Raw genomic sequence first — 22,203 nt, 5'->3', positions numbered from 1 at the left:
GGCAACGCACCTGCATCTCTTCTGATGCTACGAGTGTCCATGGGTGACGGAAGTTGCTTTCCATCAGGTGACCAGTTTGCTCGTTTGCCCTCTTATTTCATAAAAACAAAACAATTAAATTTTTAAATTTTTCCAAGTGATCCATATCCATATTTTCCGAAATAAAATAATCAAACACTATCATAGTGTTAAATAAATTATTATTTGTACGGCTGTTAGACAATTTAGGCTTATGTATTTATGTTTAGCTTTTATTATTTTAATCATGTATAAACAATTAAGACGTTGTTTACGACTTGACCAGCAACTTGTTATGGCGTTGCTATGACATCTTTTGGACATGCGCAATAAAAGGTTTGTCCAAAAACACGCCGACGAACACGGCCAGTGACGACATTTTGAAAAACAATTCTCTATCGCTTACGGAGCCCCTACAAGGCCTTTGTTGTAGAGCCCCAGTAAAGCCAGAGCCCTAGACTGCCCTAGAGCCTCCAGGGTCCAGGGAGAATGGCTGGTACTGAAGATCGACGTAGTTGTCTGTTCTGTTTTCAGCACCTAAGTTTTAAACCACAAAGATCAGTCCCATCGGCCATCCATGATCCATGTCACATGACTCATAACGGATCTTTACAAGAATGTTATTACAAGGAGAGTTAACACGGTAGTTATAAAATAGTTATAACTTGATAGCTCTTGATCAAGTGTTAAGAAACTCCGAGGCAAAATAAGGGTGAATACATGGCGTCGAGATCCCAGCCTTTAGATACCGTCTCGCTGGGCGGGCGCGGCCGGGCGGGCGGCTGCAGCCAGTTGTAGTTGCGTGCTTGGCCGGACATCACGTGTGCTCACTCACCGCGCTCACCGCCGACGTTACCGCACTTACCAGTTACGGTTACCGGAGTTACCAGTTACCGCAGTGATAGTGCAGTGCAGTGTGAAGTGCTCTGGATCGGCAGGGATGAGCTGCTAAGGTGAGTCAGTTAACTGATACTTAGGATAAACTTAATCTAAACTTTAAAAGTGGCACTAACCACTTAAAGTAATGCAAAGGTCCTATTTTTTTAATAAAAAAAGTTTTTTAAAAAGTTTTTGAAAATTCGATGTTTTAAAAAGTTTAAAAGAAAACGTAAAAGTTGTGCATGATAATAATTAATAATATAATTTAGTTAGTCGTGTTTACGGGAACATATATCCGACTATAAATTATATGTATATGTGTGTGTACGGGTCACCTAATTGACACCAATAATATTATGTTATCGATTGAGTGAAGATGATAATATTAAAGTTTCTGCGCCTTACTAGAACACAATATATAACGCGCGATATTGCGCTCACTCGGCGCGGAATTCCCGCCTTAAGGTAAAAATCTGCTTAGAAGACAGGAGCTAGCTCATAACGTTTAAGAAACACCATACTGTAAAATTTGTGTTTGTGAATTCAGGTATTCGACCGCACTCACAGATGTTTAATAACCCCTTAAGTAGCTATTCAATGTAGACTTTGAAGAAGTATGTTGCACCTTTTTGTCAAAACCTTCACCAAGAAAATACCTTAAGTACTTAGTCTTTATGTCTCTGAGTGACGCCGTAAGAAGGACCAATTAGTGCCACTTATACCACCGCTTAAACTTATCATATTTAATAGACCTATCCCCTTACCACTAAAACTATACAATATAAACAGGGTCTAACAAAACTAATAGATAATACTTTAGAGTGTGTATGTGTTCCTTGTAGAGAGTTCACTGTGAAAGTAGCAGCACCAAATTTTTTTCCACTTTCGTATGGGGAAACTCGTGAGGCTGGGGCACTCGCCCATACAAAAGTGAAAAAAAAATTGGTCTTCAAACACTTTCACAGTGAACTCTCTATAAGAAAGTAGAAACACATACACACCCTGAATTATTATCAATTAAATAATTATACACTTTCCTTGCACTTATACCACTTTATTTTAAGATATTTATTACAAAATTGTTAAATACACGACCGGTTTCGAAAAAATCAGGTGTCCACCTGATGTTGATTTTTTCGAAACCGGGAACCGGGAATTTCCACCAAGAAGTGACAGTACATTCAATATCATAACTTTATTATTATCACTTAATTTTGATACACCTTGTATTATACAATATTAGGTCTGCAGCTTGTCTTTATCTTTACGAAAAATTTTATTATTCGTAGTTTTATCTGTTACATTGAAAAAACCCACACGTGACACGACAGACAAAGTTTAAGGCATTCTTATTTAATATCTTGATAAGTAGAGGGTACTTATATAAAAAAAGTCTATGTAGACACAAGGGACAAAACACAGCCAGCATTAAAAAAATGACAAAAGAGTTTTTAATCGCGAATTAATTAGTTTATAATTTAAAAAAAGCATTTTGTTAGGTATCATCACAGAGTACTATAATACTGGGGTATCATTGAAAAGGACATTGAAACTTTTTTCAAAATTTTATTAAATAAAAAATATTAAGTAGGTACATACTCCATTATCTTATTATCATAGCAGTAATCCAGACTAATATTATAAATGCGAAAACGTGTCTGTCTGTCTGTCTGTCTGTTACCTCTTCATGCCCAAACCGCTGAACCGATTTTGCTGAAATGCTTGGCATGGAGATACTTTAAGTCCCAGGAAAGGACATAGGATACTTTTTATCCCGGAAAAATGTACGGTTCCCACGCGATAAACTAATTTTGGCGCAACGGAGTTGCGGGCATCAGCTAGTATATTATATAGATCCTATGGGATGATAATGTGGATCTATTCTATACTAATGTAACAACTTTCAAGAATATTTTTTTTATTTTAATTGTAAATTACTTAATTCTATTCCTTAATAATTCTCAATTGTTGTTCTGTCTTTCGAAATTGTTTCCAAAATTCTAAATTTTGACCATTGACCATCGCTGTCTTGTTTTTATTAGCATTTATCTATCTGTGAAAACTTCTAATTGGCCTTCTCGTCTTGTATTTAGATTCTATATATATGTTAGCTGTAAGTTTTCCAAAAATTAGTAAAATAAAAAAAAATATGAACAAAACATCCTCAAGCGATTATATCAAACCATTTTATATTGGAAATGTCATAAGTAGTTCTCGGCCTCCTTTGAATACAAATAGGGAGATATACAAAGAAGTGCGAGCTACTGTAGAGCAGGGATTCTCAAACTGAGGTACGCGAACCCCTAGGGGTTCGCCATTCGACGGCAGGGGGTTCGCGACAAGATGTACGTAATGGTGGACAGGCAGAGTATTTCGAACTCCCACGCGAAACGATGAATTTCCTGTTACCCTTTGCTACAACATACTGTTACGTGCTAGGGTTCGAAGATTTGGAGAGAAAGACCTGGTGACTCTCTTGAAGACTTTATTAACACTGCACTAAACACTAGGTCACAACACTTAGCACTAAGTCCAAACACTAATCACTAGGTCCAATCACTAAGCACTATCACTGTCCTAGGTCGTAGCCAAGTCGCAGGTTTCACTGGTTCACTCACTATTGATCACTTGTGTTCACTCCGAAATCGCCTTGAAGATCGCTCTGATTGAACTGACTCGCCGGACCTGCCTGCGGCTCTTTTTATATGGCGAGACGAATTCCAGAAATTTCCCGATTCACGTAAACAAGTAAACAACCGTGGGAAATTTCTAGGCGGCTCGGGCATGTACCACAATAAAACTGCCGTCCTTGCGATAAGTGCAGTAAGTTGAATTTAATTTAGACCTTATGGACTCAGTCATAAGGTCTAAATTCAAACACGCTAACAAATAAAGGGTAAACACGTAAACAAACATTGGACCTTTTTAGAAGGTTCGAGTATGTACTTGCGCACCACGTGTCCGTATACCATGTACCGTAACACTACTCCCCTCTTAGAGATGCTCGTCCCGAGCATTATTGTTACTGCCATGGTAACGCGCCAGACGGTTCCTACGACTACTCCTGGTCTGTGGTCCCTTTACAGCAGCGCAAGTAATACATCTGTGGCACCAATCCTGCACATCATCTCTCCAATGCAACCAGAAGAATCGTTCTCGCACTTTCCTTAGCATCCTCTTGACGCCTAGATGACTCCCTGATACGCCCTCATGTATCTCGCGGAGAACATCTGGTACTCTTGCCCTTGGGACAATTATCTGAAAATAGAACTCTCTGCCGTTAGCCTTCTGCCATTTCCGGTAGAGTAGTCCGTCCTGAAGTATCAGACTGTCCCATTGCGCCCAGTACGCCTTAGTGACAGCGCCAGTGGGTGCAACCTCACTCCAGATTGGCTTTACGTCATCCCGTTTCTTCCATGTGATGATGTGTCGAAGGTCGTCATCTCTTTCTTGAGCCTCTCTCATAGCATCATTCTCCCATGGACCCAAAGGACTTGTTTTCGTTAACTTTAATGTTACTTCATTAGATTCCTGCTTAACACAATGTTTGCAGTCTTCTGAACACGGCCTTCGTGAGAGTGCGTCGGCATTCCCATGCGACTTTCCGCTACGGTGTTCCGTCTTGAAGTCATACTCCTGGAGTTGTTCTATCCATCGAGCTACTTGGCCTTCTGGGTTCTTGAATTGTAGTAGCCACTTCAAGGCTGCGTGATCAGTTCGCAGTAGAAACTGTCTGCCGATGAGATACTTGCTGAAATGTTGTAGCGTCTTTACGACAGCCAAGAGTTCTCTTCTTGTCACACAGTAGTTTCTCTCTGGCTTAGATAAAGATTTGCTGAAATATGCAATTACAACTTCTCTTTCACCCTGTTTTTGAGATAACACCCCTCCAATGGCCGTGTTGCTTGCGTCCGTGTCGACTATAAACTGACCTTCAGGTTGTGGATACCCCAGGATTGGTGTTTCACACAGATGTTTCTTTAGTTTCTGAAAAGAATCTTCGGAAGTCTCGTCCCAAATAAACTGTCGTTTATCTTCTGTCAGCCGATGTAATGGCTTGGCTATCTCTGAGAATCCCTTAACAAAACGCCTGTAGTAGGAGCATAGGCCGAGAAATGCCCGCACTTCGGTTTTGTTCTTAGGGGTTGGCCAATTTTGGACTGCTTCTAGTTTCTCCGGGTCCGTCTGAATTCCCTCACTGGAGATAACATGGCCGAGATAGTTCACCTTACTCCTGAATAAACGACACTTTTTCGGATTCAACTTTAACTTGGCCCCCTCTATTTTGGCGAAAACTCGTTCTAAGTTTCGCAAATGGTCCTCGAAGTCGCGGCCAACAATGATGACGTCGTCCAAGTAGACTAAGCAAGCCTCTCCAACTAAGCCTGCCAGTACACACTCCATGAGTCGCTCAAATGTGGCAGGTGCGTTGCACAATCCAAAGGGCATGACGTTAAACTGCCATAGACCTTTACCGGTGGAGAACGCTGTCTTCTCCTTGTCTTTTGGATGAATTTCCACCTGCCAGTATCCAGATTTCAGGTCCAGGGTCGAGAACCATTTCATGCCACTCAAGGTATCCAGAGTGTCGTCGATTCGAGGTAATGGATAGCTGTCCTTCTTAGTGACATCATTGAGACGTCTGTAGTCCACACAAAATCTTGTGCTGCCATCTTTCTTCTTCACTAATACAACCGGTGAGCACCACGGACTTGCAGACGGTTCAATTATCTTATTCCTTCTCATGTCCTCCAAAAGGCCTCCAACTTCTTTTTCCTTTGCAATGGGTATCCGTCTTGCTCGTTGACGAATTGGGTTCTCGCTTCCGGTATCTATCCTGTGCTGAACCATCGACGTTCTTCCAAGGTCGCCTTCCTGACTGGAGAAGATATTCGCGTGGCGTTGTAAAAACTTCTTAGCTTTCATGCTCTGCGAATAAGTCAGATTACTCTTGCAGTCATCGAGTAGCTCAGTCACTATTCCATAGTTGCTGGTGTTTGCTGAGTCTGAGCCTGTGATCGAATTACACTTTCTCATCCAGACAACTTCCTCGCACTTTCCAATGACATCACCTTTGTTCAAGCAGAACTCGCGATCACCAAGATTCAAAACTCTGACCACAGCGTTACTGCTTCCACTAACAAGGGTTCTTGCCGTCATCAATTTATGCGCTGATGTCTTGGTAGGTGTGTCTTCGATTAACACGCATCTGTTTGACTTCTTCTTTCCAGCTGGCGGTAGTTTCACCAGCACCCGAGCTTCCGCACGTCCAGGTATTATGACTTTCTTTACACATTCAACTTTCCCGCAGGCGCCTCCAAGGATGAAAATTTCTTCTTCGCCACACTTGAACACTCCGTTGGCGACATTAATTCTGCAGTTGTGCTTCTTCATGAAATCCAAACCCAAGATGCAATCATCCATAATCTCAGCCACGATAACGTCATGAGGGCATGAGGATCCCCCTACATTAATCGTAACTGACATTTCTCCCAGGACGGGTATTGGCTGACCGGAGGCAGTAAGGAGCCGACAGTTAATTCTCCTCTTGTGTCTTCTTGCGGCTTTTACCAGATTTGGGTTCACTATCGTTCTAGAGGCTCCTGTATCTAGAGTCATTTTGCAATCCGTCCTGTTAATAGTCCCCTGAATCACAAGACTGTTTCCGCTGCATGCTTGGGAGATAACAGTTATCGGGGCTTCCTCCGTGTCAGCCAGCACTCGCCCCTTAGTCCTGGCTTTTATTCGTTTCCCTGATCCCGGGCAGGGAACGAGGCCCCTTGCTTTTTGCAGCTCCTCCATTTGTTCCAGACGTTCCTCGAGGCTTTTCATTCTTGCCATCTGGGTCCCTTTCTGCGGGCAGTTAAGCTGAAGATGGCCCCTCTCGCCGCACTTGTAGCACATGGCTCCAGAACTTCTCTTCGTAGGAGCCTTAACCTCCTTGACTTCCTCAGAGACCTCGCGGATCTTATATGTCTGCCGTATGTCACGCCGAACAGCCTCGACCTCTAAAGCATGCGCCAATGCTTCCTTAAGCGAGGTGTGGTGACGTAGCCTTACTGCAGCTCTGACCTCCAGGTCCCTGATTCCGTCGACAAATGCTTGCACAATATTCGTGTCGACCATCTTGGCGTCAGCTCCTGGGTGTGCCTTCTTGACGAGTTTTTCAATTTCCAACGCCCATTGTTGTAATCCTTCTCCTGAGCGTTGGACTCTGTCACGAAGTTGAGCACGGAACACGTGCTCCAGGTGTCGCTCCCCGTATCTGGATTCAAGGGCTTCCATCAGGTCTTTGAACCCATTTCCTGTATGTGCTTCCAGGACTGACAAGGCTTGCCCTCTGAGCGCGACAGTGAGAGCGGTCAGGCATTGTTCGTCAGTCCATCCGTTGGCAGAAGCAACCGTCTGGAATTGCTGACGATAAGCGTTCCAGGAAGTAGTACCGTCGTATGGTGGCACTTTAACTCTTGGTCCTTGTGCCACTCCAGAATTTCCACTACACGTCGCGGCTCCTGTGGTTTCCAGGCGCACTACTTTTTTCTGTAGTTCAGTGAGGCCGGTTTTCACATTTTCCACATCCACTCCCAACCCGGTAACGCGTTCGTCCATTACGTCGACGTCTTTACGAAGCTTATTCACCGTGTCACTAACATCCTTTATAGCCAAAAGCGCTTTTTCTTGGAGGTCCTTTTGTTGCTCTTGTGACTCCTGCAAAGCGCCGAGCTTGCGTTCTTGTAACTCTTGCAAAGCGCCGAGCTTGCGTTCTTGTAACTCTTGCAAAGCGCCGAGCTTGCGATCATGTGACTCTTGTGACTCTTGCAACGCGCTGAGCTTACGGTCTTGTGCCTCTTGCAAAGCACCGAGCTTGCGGTCTTGTGCCTCTTGTAAAGCGCCGAGCTTGCGGTCTTGTGACTCTTGTAAAGCGCCGAACTTGCGGTCTTGTGATTCTTGCAGAGCCTGAATTAACTCAATTAGGCTTTGTAATTGGGGAGCCACTTGAGGGGCCGCAGAAGCTACGGGCGATGCATGGTGGCTGGAGCCAGTAGGCAGGGGTTGAGCAGACGGAGCTCGGTGGGCGGAGCTAGTGGGCGTGGCCTGAGTGGGCGTGGCCTGGTGGGCGGAGCCAGTGGGCATGGCCATGCCCAAAGTGGGCGGAGCCTGAGGGGCGTGGCCAGTGGGCGTGTCCCGGTGGGCGGGGCCAGTGGGCGTGGCTTCAGCCAAAGTGGGCGGAGCCTGGTGGGCGTGGCCAGTGGGCGGAGCCATGTGGGCGGTTCCAGTGGGTGGGGCCTGTCCCTCAGTGGGCGGAGCTTGGTCCCCAGTGGGTGTGGCCTCCGCAACTCCTCTCTCGGAGTCAATGGCAGCAGCTCGTTGCGCCCTTGTCCTGACACTCCCCTTGAAGTCCTCTCTCGGAGTCAATGGCATCTCCAAATCGCACTTCTGACACCAGTTGTTACGTGCTAGGGTTCGAGGATTTGGAGAGAAAGACCTGGTGACTCTCTTGAAGACTTTATTAACACTGCACTAAACACTAGGTCACAACACTTAGCACTAAGTCCAAACACTAATCACTAGGTCCAATCACTAAGCACTATCACTGTCCTAGGTCGTAGCCAAGTCGCAGGTTTCACTGGTTCACTCACTATTGATCACTTGTGTTCACTCCGAAATCGCCTTGAAGATCGCTCTGATTGAACTGACTCGCCGGACCTGCCTGCGGCTCTTTTTATATGGCGAGACGAATTCCAGAAATTTCCCGATTCACGTAAACAAGTAAACAACCGTGGGAAATTTCTAGGCGGCTCGGGCATGTACCACAATAAAACTGCCGTCCTTGCGATAAGTGCAGTAAGTTGAATTTAATTTAGACCTTATGGACTCAGTCATAAGGTCTAAATTCAAACACGCTAACAAATAAAGGGTAAACACGTAAACAAACATTGGACCTTTTTAGAAGGTTCGAGTATGTACTTGCGCACCACGTGTCCGTATACCATGTACCGTAACAATACTTATGTGAGAGTGGGTTTTCACACCGTCATAATAAAAACTTAATACAGAAATCGATTTGATACCGAGTCAGAATTAAGGTTAAAATTGTCCAAAATCACTCCTAACATTGAATCCATTTGCGACAAGAAGCGAGCAAACCCATCACATTAATTTTAGAAAGACATTTCTTTTGGCGCTATTTACGTGTTAAGTACATTTTATTCAAATAAAAACCTCATTTTTTTCAACAGTCAATTTTATTATTTTCTTCGAGGGGGAGGGGGGGGGGGGGGGGGGTAGTTAGTAAGGGTTCCGCTGTCACCCGGGAATTTTAACAGGGGTTCGTGGAGGCGAAAGATTGTGAAACCCTGCTGTAGAGGGTCAGTCCGCCCCGAGCAGAGCCGCGGGCGGGCGGCCCAAACTCGAGAGTGCTCCAACTCGAGATACACATACGATCCGGGATGTTGTGATGTAAGATGTAACACATAACACTTCAGTGAAGCCCATATCTTACGTCATACGACACCATCTTGTACAGGGTGTAACAAAACGATTTGATAATACTTTAGGGTATACATATTATATGGGTTCCCTGTATAGAGTTCACTGTAAAAGTAGCAGCGCTGAAAGAGTAACTTTTTTCTACTTTTTACGGAAAAATCCACGACACTGGGGTTGCTTGCCCTGCATACAAATCACAAAGAAATTGCTCTATAAGCACTGATACTTTCACAGTCAAGTCTATACAGGGGGACCCATATACACAGACTATTATTGTCACTTAGTATTGTTACATCTAAGTATCTCTATATTCGACGTAGTATCGGTTTCGTAACAGTTGCGACTTGCGAGTATTGTACGGAGTTTTGGGATAGAGAGAGAGATCCAGATTCCCAGTAAACTTTATTATAAAGAACTACTATATTGGTTGTACATGTCGTTTCGTTTTACGGCAACTTGTCCAAGTACGACTCACGAACGACTCACTTCAATCTAGAGCCCAGTTTTGTCTCCAGTTGATTATTATTCAACAAATAGGCAGTAAAGTGTTACGTGCTGTCGTCCATTACACTATTTATTGTACACTATGTCTTACTGTTTACCCGTAAGGGGGGTAATTTACTATTGTCTCTCGTGCATTTTCTCGTAAACAAAATAGCTTAGCTATTTATTAAAGAAATACTAAACTAAAATATGTATCGTCAGAAAAATTGATTCATATATGACTGATTATTTTATGGACGGCAGACCTAATAAAATAATGAATTAAATTATAATTAAATAATAGTTTTTATAATAAATGGTCGTACTACATAATCTGGACAATTACGTCCGTACTATTGCAGTAATGGTAAATAGTAAATATACCATAACTTCAATCCATATTACCTAAAAGTTTTTATTACAACAAAATTTCTATGCCATCTAGTGAAAGATAAACAAGAGTTCTTATTTAGATGTTAATGTTCATTTAAAGTTATAAAATATAATTTAAATAGAATGAATGTTTAATGTTTATAGCTTCACTGTTAGAAGATCAGACTCTACAATTTTTCAAATACAATATTATATCTTTCATGTCGGAACATAGTTTTTAAATGAATCATAATATATAAAATATTGATAAAAGACATCAGCATATGGGGGATATTATTGCTGGCATGCAAAACCCGACCCTTTTTGTATCAGCCGTGAAGATTACGAGGGGAAAGCTGCGCCAGCAACACACCCTGTTTGCCTCCAATAAGGCTTATGGCATATATACAAATATTGTAGTTTAAGCGTTCACATATTACTTCAACCTCTATTCTGAGAAGTGAGTAAATATTGTTACGGATACCGACACCTACCTAGACCTAGTGCTAGTGAATAAAGTCTTACAGAGAGTCATCGGGTCTTTCTCTCCAAATCCCTTGAACCCTAGCACGTAACAATATCTAAACGCCAAGACTAGTTGCGAAAAAAAATGAAATTCATACAATATACTTAATACATTATTATTTTTTAACAAAAAATTAAAACCGACTTCCAAGGTAAAAACAAAAGTAATATTCTTAAAAATAATCTAAAAAGAATCAAATAATTCTTATTCCTTATTATAGTGCCGTCTTCAGACTTCGCCTAAACCTCAACTATTTCTGTACTCAATCTTCCTACTTTTGAAGTCGCTACCAGCCCGGAAAGGTTGTGAGATCCTTGACATAGAACTTACGCTAAGGTTAAAGCTGGTACCGACTTCAAAAGCCGTTTATGTAGATAACGTTGAACATACAACCTAGTAATCGTTGAACATACATAAAAAAAATACATACAGCCGAACGTATTACCTCCTCCTTTTTGGAAGTCGGTCAAAAAATCAGTATATATGCAGCGATTAATTTTAAGCGGTGTCACAGGAGTCTCTTAACATGATTTCACATAAATTGCCAGCCCACATTTCGAAAGTGTCGTTGTGTCACGCAAATTATTATTAATTCAGACTGTATAACCCGTCAGAGACCAGCGCAGCTATAGTGGTCACATTTAGAAATTCCTCTCAATCAATTCAGCAAATGAATTGTTAAAACTGTCAAACTGATGAATATCGTGACTTTTGACGTGGGAGAGTCATGCTTCGGCACGAATGGGCCGGCTCGACCGGAGAAATACCACGGCCTCACAGAAAACTGGCGTGAAACAGCGCTTGCGCTGTGTTTCGCCGAGTGAGTGAGTTTACCGGAGGCCCAATCCCCTACCCCCCTAGAAATGCCACTGTTGAAAAACAATTTGTTACCCCAGGAGGGTACCAACTACGTTGGAGAATCTCTCTCTGGACGTCCAGGCTCAGGAACTCCTGGAACTGAACGTGGACGTCCAGGCTGCCCCTCGTATTCTGGGGAGGGCAAAACTGCGCTCCAATCTGCTCGGGGCAAGAGCAAACACACAAAGGCACCCCCCTCGATATTAAACATGGACTTTTGTAATATCAAGGGATTACACTCCAACCTTAATGCTGTCCATTACCACCTTGAGACGGCAAAGCCGGCTTTGCTCTTTTAACCGAGACGCAGATATCATCTCCGAGTGACACATCATACCTTTCCCACCCAGGGTATTACCTCGAGCACTCCTTTCTACCCAAAGCTGGAGTGTGTGTGTATATCAGAGATGATATCAGCTCTCGCCGCCTCAGCAATCTTGAGGTCATGGACCTATCAAACTTATGGCTCCGCATAGATTGCGACGACCACCCTCGCGTCTATGCGTGCCTATATAGGTCCCATAGTGGTGACCCCGAGACGGACCGACTCTTGGAGCACCTGCAAGCTGCTTCAGATTTTGTGCAGCAGCAGATCCCATTCGCAGAGATCATAATATTTGGCGACTTTAACCTTGCGAACGACTTGACATAACTGGTTACTACGCCTACGCGAATCCCAGATGTGGATGGTCAGAATCCTTCCTTGTTGGACCTCCTACTGACTTCAAATCCTGACGGCTACCAAGTATCCTTAACCGCACCACTTGGTTCATCGGATCATTGCCTTGTTAGGAGTTCTGTGCTATTTACGACGGTGTTAAGACAGCGCGCTGTTAAATACCGTCGTGTGTGGCACTACAAGTCAGCAGACTGGGATGGGATGCGGTCGTTTTTTGCATCCTATCCTTGGGGGCACGTGTGCTTCTCGCCGGATGATCCCGACAACACTGCCAACTCTGTTGCCGATGTGGTGATGCAGGGGATGGAACTTTTCATTCCGACCTCTGTAGTGCCAACTGGCGGCAGATTTCGTGCCTGGTTTGGTTCATCTCCCAAAAAAGCTTCTCGCCGGAAGCAGGAGGCTTACCAATCCTGGGCCAACTCAGTGTCTGCTCGGGATTTAAATACCAGCACATATAAAAAGGAGTACAACCTTGCCTCTAGGTCCCTCAAGAAAGAGATTACTCGGGGAAAGCAACAGCACGTCAATAGAATTGGCAAGAGACTTGAGTGCCTCCCCTCGGGAACCCGTGCATTCTGGTCTCTGGCCAAAGCTATTGAAGGAAATTTCTGCAAGCCAACCCTACCATCCCTACACGTAGGAAATGGATCGTTGGCCCAGGACGCAAAAGACAAAGCCGATCTTCTGGGCAAGCTCTTTGCGTCAAACTCGACCCTGGATGACGGGGGGCAGAAACCGCCGACCATACCGCGATGCACGAGCATCATGTCGGATATTCGGTTTCATCAGCGCTCAGTGCGAAAAGCCCTCTGTTCCCTTGATATCCAAAAGTCGAGTGGGCCTGACGGAATCCCGCCTATTGTGTTGAAAAAGTGTGCTCCGGAGTTGGCTCCGGTCTTGACGCGTCTTTTTCGGCTCTCCTATTCCAATGGCATCGTCCCGGCTTCCTGGAAGACAGCCTTGGTGCACCCGATCCCCAAAAAAGGTGACCGCTCAAATCCTTCCAACTACAGACCAATCGCTATAACCTCTCTCTTCTCGAAGATAATGGAATCCATTATCAATAGCCAGCTTCTTCGATACTTGGACGGCCAGGGATTGCTAAGCGACAAACAATACGGGTTCCGTAAGGGTCGCTTGGCTGGTGATCTCTTGGCATACCTGACTCATCGTTGGGCTCAGGCAATTGAGTCGAAGAGAGAGGCATTAGCTGTTAGTTTGGACATTGCGAAGGCCTTTGACCGGGTTTGGCATAAAACGCTGCATTCAGAGCTTCCATTATACGGGCTGCCCGAGAAATTATGTAAGTGGGTCACTAGTTTCTTAGCAGACAGAAGCATAAAGGTCGTAGTTGACGGCGAATGCTCGGAAACTTAGTCTGTTAATGCTGGTGTCCCTCAGGGCTGTGTGCTATCGCCTACTCTATTCATACTGCAATTCAATGACATGTTACAAACCAACGGCATTCATTGCTATGCGGATGATAGTACAGGTGATGCTGTATATACCGGCTCCCCTAATATTTCTCGGCAAAATGTCACTGAGAGTCGAAACGAACTTGTGTCTAAGGTGGAGAATGCATTGGAGAAGGTCTCTGAATGGGGTGGACGTAACTTAGTCCAATTCAACCCCACCAAGACACAAGTCTGTGCGTTCACCACTAAAAATTCACCAATGGTCGTTTATCCTCGTTTCGAGGGCACATCTTTAACCATCTCCCCTAGCATTGAGATACTTGGCGTCAACATATCGAGCGAAGTCCAGTTCCGATATTATCTTGAGGGTAAGGCCAAATTAGCCTCGAAGAAGCTTGGTGTTCTTAACAGAGCGAGACAGTACTTCAGTCCGGACCAACGCCTACAACTCTACAAGGCGCAGGTTCGGCCTCATATGGAATATTGTTCTCATCTCTGGGCAGGGACGCCAAAATACCAACTGCTCCCTCTAGATCGTATCCAACGAAGGGCTGCTCGAATTGTTGACTGCCATAGTGTTTCAAACAGCTTGGACCCCCTGGAATTACGCCGAAATATAGCTTCACTCTGCATCCTCTATCGGTTGTATCACGGGGAGTGCTCTGAGGAATTGTTCGGAATCATACCACCTGCAACTTTTCGCTATCGTCCCACGCGAAAAACATACCATCCTCATCACTTTGATGAATGGCAGTCTTCCACAGTGCGTTTTTTGCGTAACTTTCTGCCGCGCACTGTAAAACTCTGGAATGAACTTTCACCAGCAGTATTTCCAGACCGATACGACCTGCAAACCTTCATATTCCCTCTTAAAAGGCCGGCAACGCACCTGCAGCTCTTCTGATGTTGCGAGTGTCCATGGGCGTCGGTAGTTGCTTACCATCAGGTGACCCGTTTGCTCGTTTGCCTCCTTATTTAATAAAAAAAAAACGGGCTCACAGAAAACCAGCGTGAAACAGTGCTTCACGATTGCGCTGTGTTTCGCCGAGTGAGTGAGTTTACCGGAGGCCCAATCCCCTACCCTTTACCCTTCTCTACCCGGGACTATTACACTATTCCCTCTTAAAATGCTGGCAACGCACCTGCAGCTCTTTTGATGCTGCAAGTGTCCATGGGCGACGGAAGTTGCTTTCCAGCAGGTGACCTTTGCCTCCTTATTTCATAAAAAAAGTCAAATTATGACGAATTACTATACATGAATTATTGCCAGCAGAGTGACCATTTTGCGATTAAAAAAAAAAATCATATTATTATGATTCATAATATGATTCTCCAGGGCGACCATTTTAGCCCCGTAGAGGTAAATCCCATTTTATCTGTGACAGGACTCAAATGTTGACCATACATGATAAAAGGTACAATCTCATAGAAATTCAGAGATAAATAACTCCGAAGGCCCCGTGTATTTCGGCTGAATATTCTCAATCAAAGTATCCAAGGAATGTATCGACACGCCACGCGCCGTCGTCTCGCAAATTCCAATATAAACTCTGACTTAAATATAGAATCTGTTGTTATATAAAACCAATTAGTGCCCTACCTGAGCCTTTAAATGCGTTTAAGTCAAACGTATTTAAAGGCCTAAACGAAACATTTGAAAAATCGGCCAAGTGCGAATCGGACTCTCGCACGATTCCGTATCATTTATTAACATCGAGAAAAAATAGGCAATATTTTTTATATTTTGTTGTTATATGTATTTAAGTAGAATACAGGGTAAATTGCGGTATACTATAATTAATAACGTTTAAAAAATTGTCTTGCTTGATGATGAACGACGAATCTATAAGAATTCCGTTTTTTGCCATTTGGCTACGGAACCCCAGAAACTTTAATTGGTTATAAATAGAGTCGGATCACCGCACAAGTACCTAGGTCCTGAGCGCAGTACATTTGAATCCTGGAGAGGCAACGCGATAGTTTTCACCGATCCACGAAACTCAAGTTCCAGCTGAATTTAAGTGCTGATTGATGCCTTTGAAATAGTCTAGCTAGAGGTGTATTTATTGATATTTGTAAACATATTATAGATAACGGTTCTTTATGTAGTGTGATTACGTCAAATCAATGCGATGTCGTAGGTGGTGATTTGTAGGCTCGGTTCTACATAACCTAACCAATACGTAATTTTATAGATAGAGGAGATCCTATACAAACTAGTAATAAAATTCTTTTTAAAATTTTACCACCATCCTACACCTCTATTCGGCCTCTATTTCCTTATTTCAAGTGACAATCGCATATAAGTGAGAATCCATACTAATATTATAAATGCGAAAGTATCTCTGTCTGTCTGTCTGTCTGTCTGTCTGTCTTGCTTTCACGCCAAAACTACTGAACCGATTGCAATGAAATTTTGTATACAGTTATTCTAGAGTCTGAGAAAGGACATAGGCTACATTTTGATGTGGGAAAATATCTTATTTCCATGAAAATTTCGATGAAAATGAATTTGCATTGCGCGTGGCCAGCGCTCATCCCGGGGGTCCTGGGTTCGAGTCCCGCAGGCGGAACAAAAAGTTTTCAATTTTCCTGGGTCTTGGATGTGTATTAAAATAAAATTTCAAAAATCTTAAACATATTTTATGTATAATATTATAAAAAATCTAGAAATATATCGATGGAATGAACATTTTAGTTCTAATACGATTCAACAGATGGCGTTTTATTTTTTACTTTATTGTAACATAGAACTAATCATACTTATTAGTTAGTATGTTTTTGTTTATAGTTTTTAATACGTTAGAATATTATCTATACATTTTAGAGAAAGGACATAGGCTACTTTTTAACTGGAAAAAGGGGTTGTAAGGGGGTGAAAATGCGTAAATTTGGTTAAATTAACTTAGTTCCAAAAAACTCAAAACAGATGGCGCCAAGAGTTCCCTAGATCGCGCTATTGCTTGCTCATGCGTATTTCTATAAGAGGTGGTACCATGTTGAGGTAGGTTTTACGATTCTTTCGATTGTTATACACGTTAATATTAACTAACTAGCTGTTGCCCGCGACTTCGTCCGCGTGGACTTTAGTTTATAGCGCGCGGTGTCAACAAAATTTGTGTCAAATTTAAAAACTTTTTAAAACCCTGGTAAGTGGTACCCCTCTTAGGGCCGCGTTACACCGGAATGGCAGCGCTGAAAGTGCTCGCCTCGCCGCTGCCATTCCGGTGTAGCGCGGCCCTTAATTAATCAAAATACCCAAAAACAGCTGTGCAGTGTGCACATAATCTATACTAATATTATAAATGCGAAAGTATCTTTGTCTGTCTGTCTGTCTGTCAGTCTCGCTTTCACGCCAAACGCCAAAACTACCGAACCGATGGTAATGAAATTTTGTATACAGATAGTCTAAAGCCTGAGAAAGGACATAGGCTACTTTTTTTACTGGAAAAAAGGGTTGTAAGGGGGTGAAAATGCGTAAATTTGTTCAAATTAAGTTAGTTCCAACAATTCATAATAGATGGCGCCGTGCGTCTTCTACATCGCGCTGACGCTTGCTCAAAAGTCTTCCTATAAGACGTGGTATCATCTTACATTTAAGTTTCGATTTTTTCGATTGTTATATCTATTCTACGGTATTAAATAACTCAGTACTTTATCTGTGCAGTGACGTAACCTTAAATCTATCAATGATAAATAGTTTATGGGTAAAGTTGTGTAATCGGAGGGCTAAATAAGCTTTAAAATTTGGCATAAAATATAAAGTTTAATATAAAAAAATGAAATACTTATTGTGTGCACACTGCACAGCTGTATTGATTTAAGGGGTACCAGGGTTTTTTTATAAAAGCTTTTGACACCAATTTTGTTGACATCGCGCGCTATAAAGTACTATAAACTGAAGTCCACGCGGACGAAGTCGCGGGCAACAGCTAGTAAAATATATTTACGAGAGCATTTTGAAACGCAAGTAAAAGTTTAAAAATATTGTATTTAGAAAAAGTAAAAAGGAATCCTATAAATTGTACTATAATGCAGTATAGTACTATCAGAGATCAAATCTCCGAAGGAATTTAGGTTCACGCTAATTTACCCTGTTTTTCTCAATTCATTAGATTCTTTAATATAAAAAGGCCCTCACAAAGCAACAATTCAGATTTTTCTAGTGTAATAAACAGATAATTTGAAAATTCGCAAAGCCCAAGTCTTACGGAATACGGAGCTCATTGTATTCTGAAGGTTTGTTATATTGAAGAGTTCATTTAACTATTGGCGATTTTTAGGGTTCCGTAGCCAAATGGCAAAAAACGGAACCCTTATAGATTCGTCATGTCTGTCTGTCTGTCCGTCCGTATGCCACAGCCACTTTTCTCCGAAACTATAAGAGCTTTACTATTGAAACTTGGTAAGTAGTTGTAGTCTGTAAACCGCATTAAGATTTTGATACAAAAATGGAAAAATTATTAAAAATTTTAGGGGTCCCCATAGGTACGACTGAAACAAAAAAAAAATAATCGTCTAACCTATACGTGTGGGGTACCTATGGATAGGTCTTCAAAAATCATATTGAGGTTTCTAATATCATTTTTTTCTAACCTGAATAGTTTGCGAGAGAGACTCTTCCAAAGTGGTAAAATGTGTGTCCTCTAACTTCTAAAGTAGGGGCATGATAATTCAAAAAAATATATATGTTGTACATTACTATAAAAACTACCAACGAAAATTGGTTTGAATGAAATCTATCAAGTAGTTTTTTTTAAACGTCATAAATGGTAAACCTTTCATAAACTTTCATTAAATCAACTGAAACATAAAAATAAATCAAAACCTTTTTAATTTCATAAAAATAAACATTATTGCTGCTGCGCTGCGGTTCCCCTTCATGGGCGAGTCCAACTCGCACTTGGCCGGTTTTATTTATTACCTAACCCAAGAATAAGGACTCACCTATAAATCTATACTTTGTTTAATCCATAACCACAGAATATATATTAGTAGTACCAACTATAACTTAATAAGATACGTGTTTGACACTCACACATACACACACACAATTGATGATTGAGTCTGTCTGTCTGAGCTTCAAGTCAGTCTTTCCGAATTTGGTATGAAATCTCGACACAATAATATTATGATGATTTATTGTCACGGAAAAATAAACGGGTTTGCGCTATAAATGAATTTCTACGTTAACGAAATTGCGGGAAAAATTTAGAGATTAATAAAGGCAAAAGTTGTGTAGTGTATGTCACACCTCCCTCCTATATAAGTTAGGTTAATTAATCATTAAGTTAGTTAATAAAGATCAGTCGCGACTAAAACATCTCTTTCAATCAGTCTCCCCTAAGCCGCACATTGCAGTTGCTACTTAATCCTCTCTCTGGGCCGAGCAAAAAGTGAATTATTCTGTCCAGTGTACTTTTAAAACGACCACAATATGACTGAAGTTGGGAAACTCCTGCCACCGCAACGCTACTCCGGGAGGCCGAATGCGGTTAAACTGACCGTATTTATATTGTTATTACACTTTTATACGAGCTTTTCAGTAATATAATCTGTTATGAACTCTGTGATGGTCTCAAATAAATGTGTTATACAGTTACTAAATTATAAATATGCGTGTCTAAATTTTATATTCGGCGGAAGGAAGTGGGCCTTATCAAGGTAGGTTACACCATTTACACTAATAAGTAGTAGTATTGTTTTGGGGAAATTTGGAATTGTTGACTTTTAAGTTTTTTTACGTTGGAAAATGAGCTAACGGCACAGCTGACGAACGTGTGTCTCAAATCAATTGTACAATCGCTCGTAGCAACTAGTTTCTGCCCCCAATTACGAGTCTCACGATAACTCGGAGTAAACATTTCAAAAGCTTTCCACCACTTTTTGTTTGTGTAAAACGAGAAAATAAACGTCGTCTGATTGAGTCGAAAGTTCGGCCGAAGTAGTAACGTCTTGGGCTGAGTCGGTATTAATAAAACACTCGCTAACTTCTGTTTACTTAGTTTCATATTGAAATTTATTGACTAACATTGTCCGAAAGTTCCAGAAACTCTTTCCATAAGTCTCCACAATGAATATTGCGCTTGATCGGTGAGTTAGAATGTTACTCGTATAAATAGCATGTCGATTGTGGGACTTGGGTCATACAATATTGTTGAGCTCGAGTAGAACTTTTATCTTCTTAATATAATTTAGCTCAGGGATCTGGAGGCACGGGAGTGCCCCCGCCAAAATGAGTTCCTAATGTGCTCAATTATTTATTAATTTATTATAATATTATGTATATAATGAAGGTGACGACTAATTTTGAAAAACACCACAGCGACAAGGTATTTAAATGAGTAATTATACTTACTTACTGCAAATTACCCAATTAAAGAAAAATAAAATATGGGCAAAATCCTTGTTTATGAATGTAGATAGGTAAGTCGAGCAGTATTCACTTGATCTTAAGGTCAAAGTTTAGGGTGCAACAAGAATTGCCATCCGTCCTTAAGTTTCTCTAGCTAACTATTAAGATTATAGCTAATGTCGTTGCCGCTGAATATGGGCTACAGCATACTCCACAAGTTTTTGGAATGTGCTGTAGGAGACTCGGTGAGTAATAGCCCTTTAAAAAGGGATTAGCTTACGAAACGTATTTATCATTGAAGATGTGTGTTTTAATAAACAGTGATTTCAAGCTGTTCTCTAGCAAGTGTCGGCGCTAGCGGTAGTTAACTAGCTAGCGACAACAATAATATAATAATCGCTAAACGACGTGACCCGCGCCGACCCGCGCCGACCCGCACCGACCCGCGCAGATACAACCACGGACCAATCACTCGCAAATTGAGGATAACTCGGTTGTTATTATGAACTTTACTCTCGAAATTATAGAAGAGGTCGATTCTCATACCTTGAATGTCACTTCGATCGCAGCTTGATGCCCGTGCTAGTCAGAGTAGACAGAATGATAAGTGATGAGGGTCGAGGAGAATCTTTAAAGTTGACTCACTCTGTTATCAAGTCTATGTTCGTTACGGTGACAAGAACATGGCACGACAGTATCCACTTTTTCAATCCTACAAGGATGGAAATTTTCCATGAAGAAGAATTCACGTGACACATTCTTTCGAGTATCATTAATTCTAGTCATGCTTTGTATATTTGTCATAACTAGAGATCGCCCAATGGTCGAAATTCGACCTTAGTTTCAACGACATTAGGACTACTACCTATATTTTGTAAAAAATATTGACCATATCATTTTTTTTCAACTCTTGTCTCTGGGACTGGCCTCTCTGGGATCCCAGATTGGCCGTGTAAGCATTGTCTAATAGTATCTAAGATTCAGATTCTCAATTCAGATTTTCAATTTGTCACCTTGTTGTCAACAGACTTCAACCATAAATAAAAGAGTATAATTCGTATGTATAGGCTTGTCACTCAAAAATCTGTCATTTTTCATGTGTGTTCTAGTGTGTGTAATGTTTTATTTGTTAAAAAAATGTGTGATAAAAGCATAATTTCAAAATAATATTAGTTCGATGCACGCCTTCACCATTTATTTTATACTATAACTGTGCAAATTTTCATGCACCTACGTTTTCCCATTTGTCGTAAAAAGGGTTACAAAGTTTTTTCGCTCGCGTATTAATATTATGATATTGTCCGCATTATGAATTGACCATAAAGTTAATATACCTAGCGGAATAGAGAAACAAAGGCCTGAGCAAGAGAGATGTCACTATCAGTAACACTGCGTGGTAAAAAGAGACGTGTGATACATGACAGCAGCATTCTTTTTTTGACTCCAGTCGGCACGTGCCGAACGTTGACAATTTAATCTCATAGAATTCATGTTCAATCATGCTTGTGTAAGTGTATACGTACACATATTTTTCACACAGATGAAAACCAATTTTGGTTTCGTTTGACAGCTCGAAATTGTTGCTCTATTCCGCTAGGTATATTAACTTTATGGAATTGACAGTTTTCCGTCTGTTTTGAGTGAAAATCTTTTTGCGGCAGCAGACGTCGTACGCGCTTTCACATAAAAATAAATATTCTTGTAGATCGTCAAACTTGTAGTGTTTTTAAATCGGTCCTCACTCCTCGATCACTCGCTTGCTCATACTCAGATAAATTACAGTAAATTACAGTAATTTCATTATTCGTCAGAAAAGCACGAGCTATTCGATATCACTTCTTAATTCTTTGATCATGTCGGTTCCCCCTCACAAAACGATTTAGAAGTAATTCGATGGGCATTAGAATGTCATTAGATAATGGAATTAAAGAGCGGTTTTCTGCAAAATTAGTCGCGCAAGCAAAATTTTATCTGGACATTTTGTTATTATGATTTACGAATGTATGAACGTAGAAGAATATTGATGTAGATCGTAGACTGTAGAGCATCAATTTAATTATTTTTGCTAATCGTTCTTTACAATTAGACATTGAGTAGTGAGTACTCTCTCGCGAAAAATACGGAA

General features: G+C 41.6%; 1 protein-coding gene across 1 annotated transcript in view; it reads left to right on the top strand.

The window, feature by feature from the left end:
• The first annotated feature begins 817 nt into the window (after window positions 1-817).
• The window catches only part of LOC121736946 (gonadotropin-releasing hormone receptor-like), an 87,499-nt gene continuing 66,113 nt past the window's right edge, over window positions 818-22,203 (top strand). Inside the window, exon 1 of the mRNA XM_042128423.1 lies at window positions 818-971. The gene's annotated coding sequence lies outside the window, so the exon portion shown is untranslated. The remainder of the gene's footprint in view (window positions 972-22,203) is intronic.

Source organism: Aricia agestis, chromosome 20 (assembly GCF_905147365.1).
Source record: "Aricia agestis chromosome 20, ilAriAges1.1, whole genome shotgun sequence".
Taxonomy (NCBI): domain Eukaryota; kingdom Metazoa; phylum Arthropoda; class Insecta; order Lepidoptera; family Lycaenidae; genus Aricia; species Aricia agestis.
This window is presented reverse-complemented; position numbering and strand designations above follow the sequence as displayed.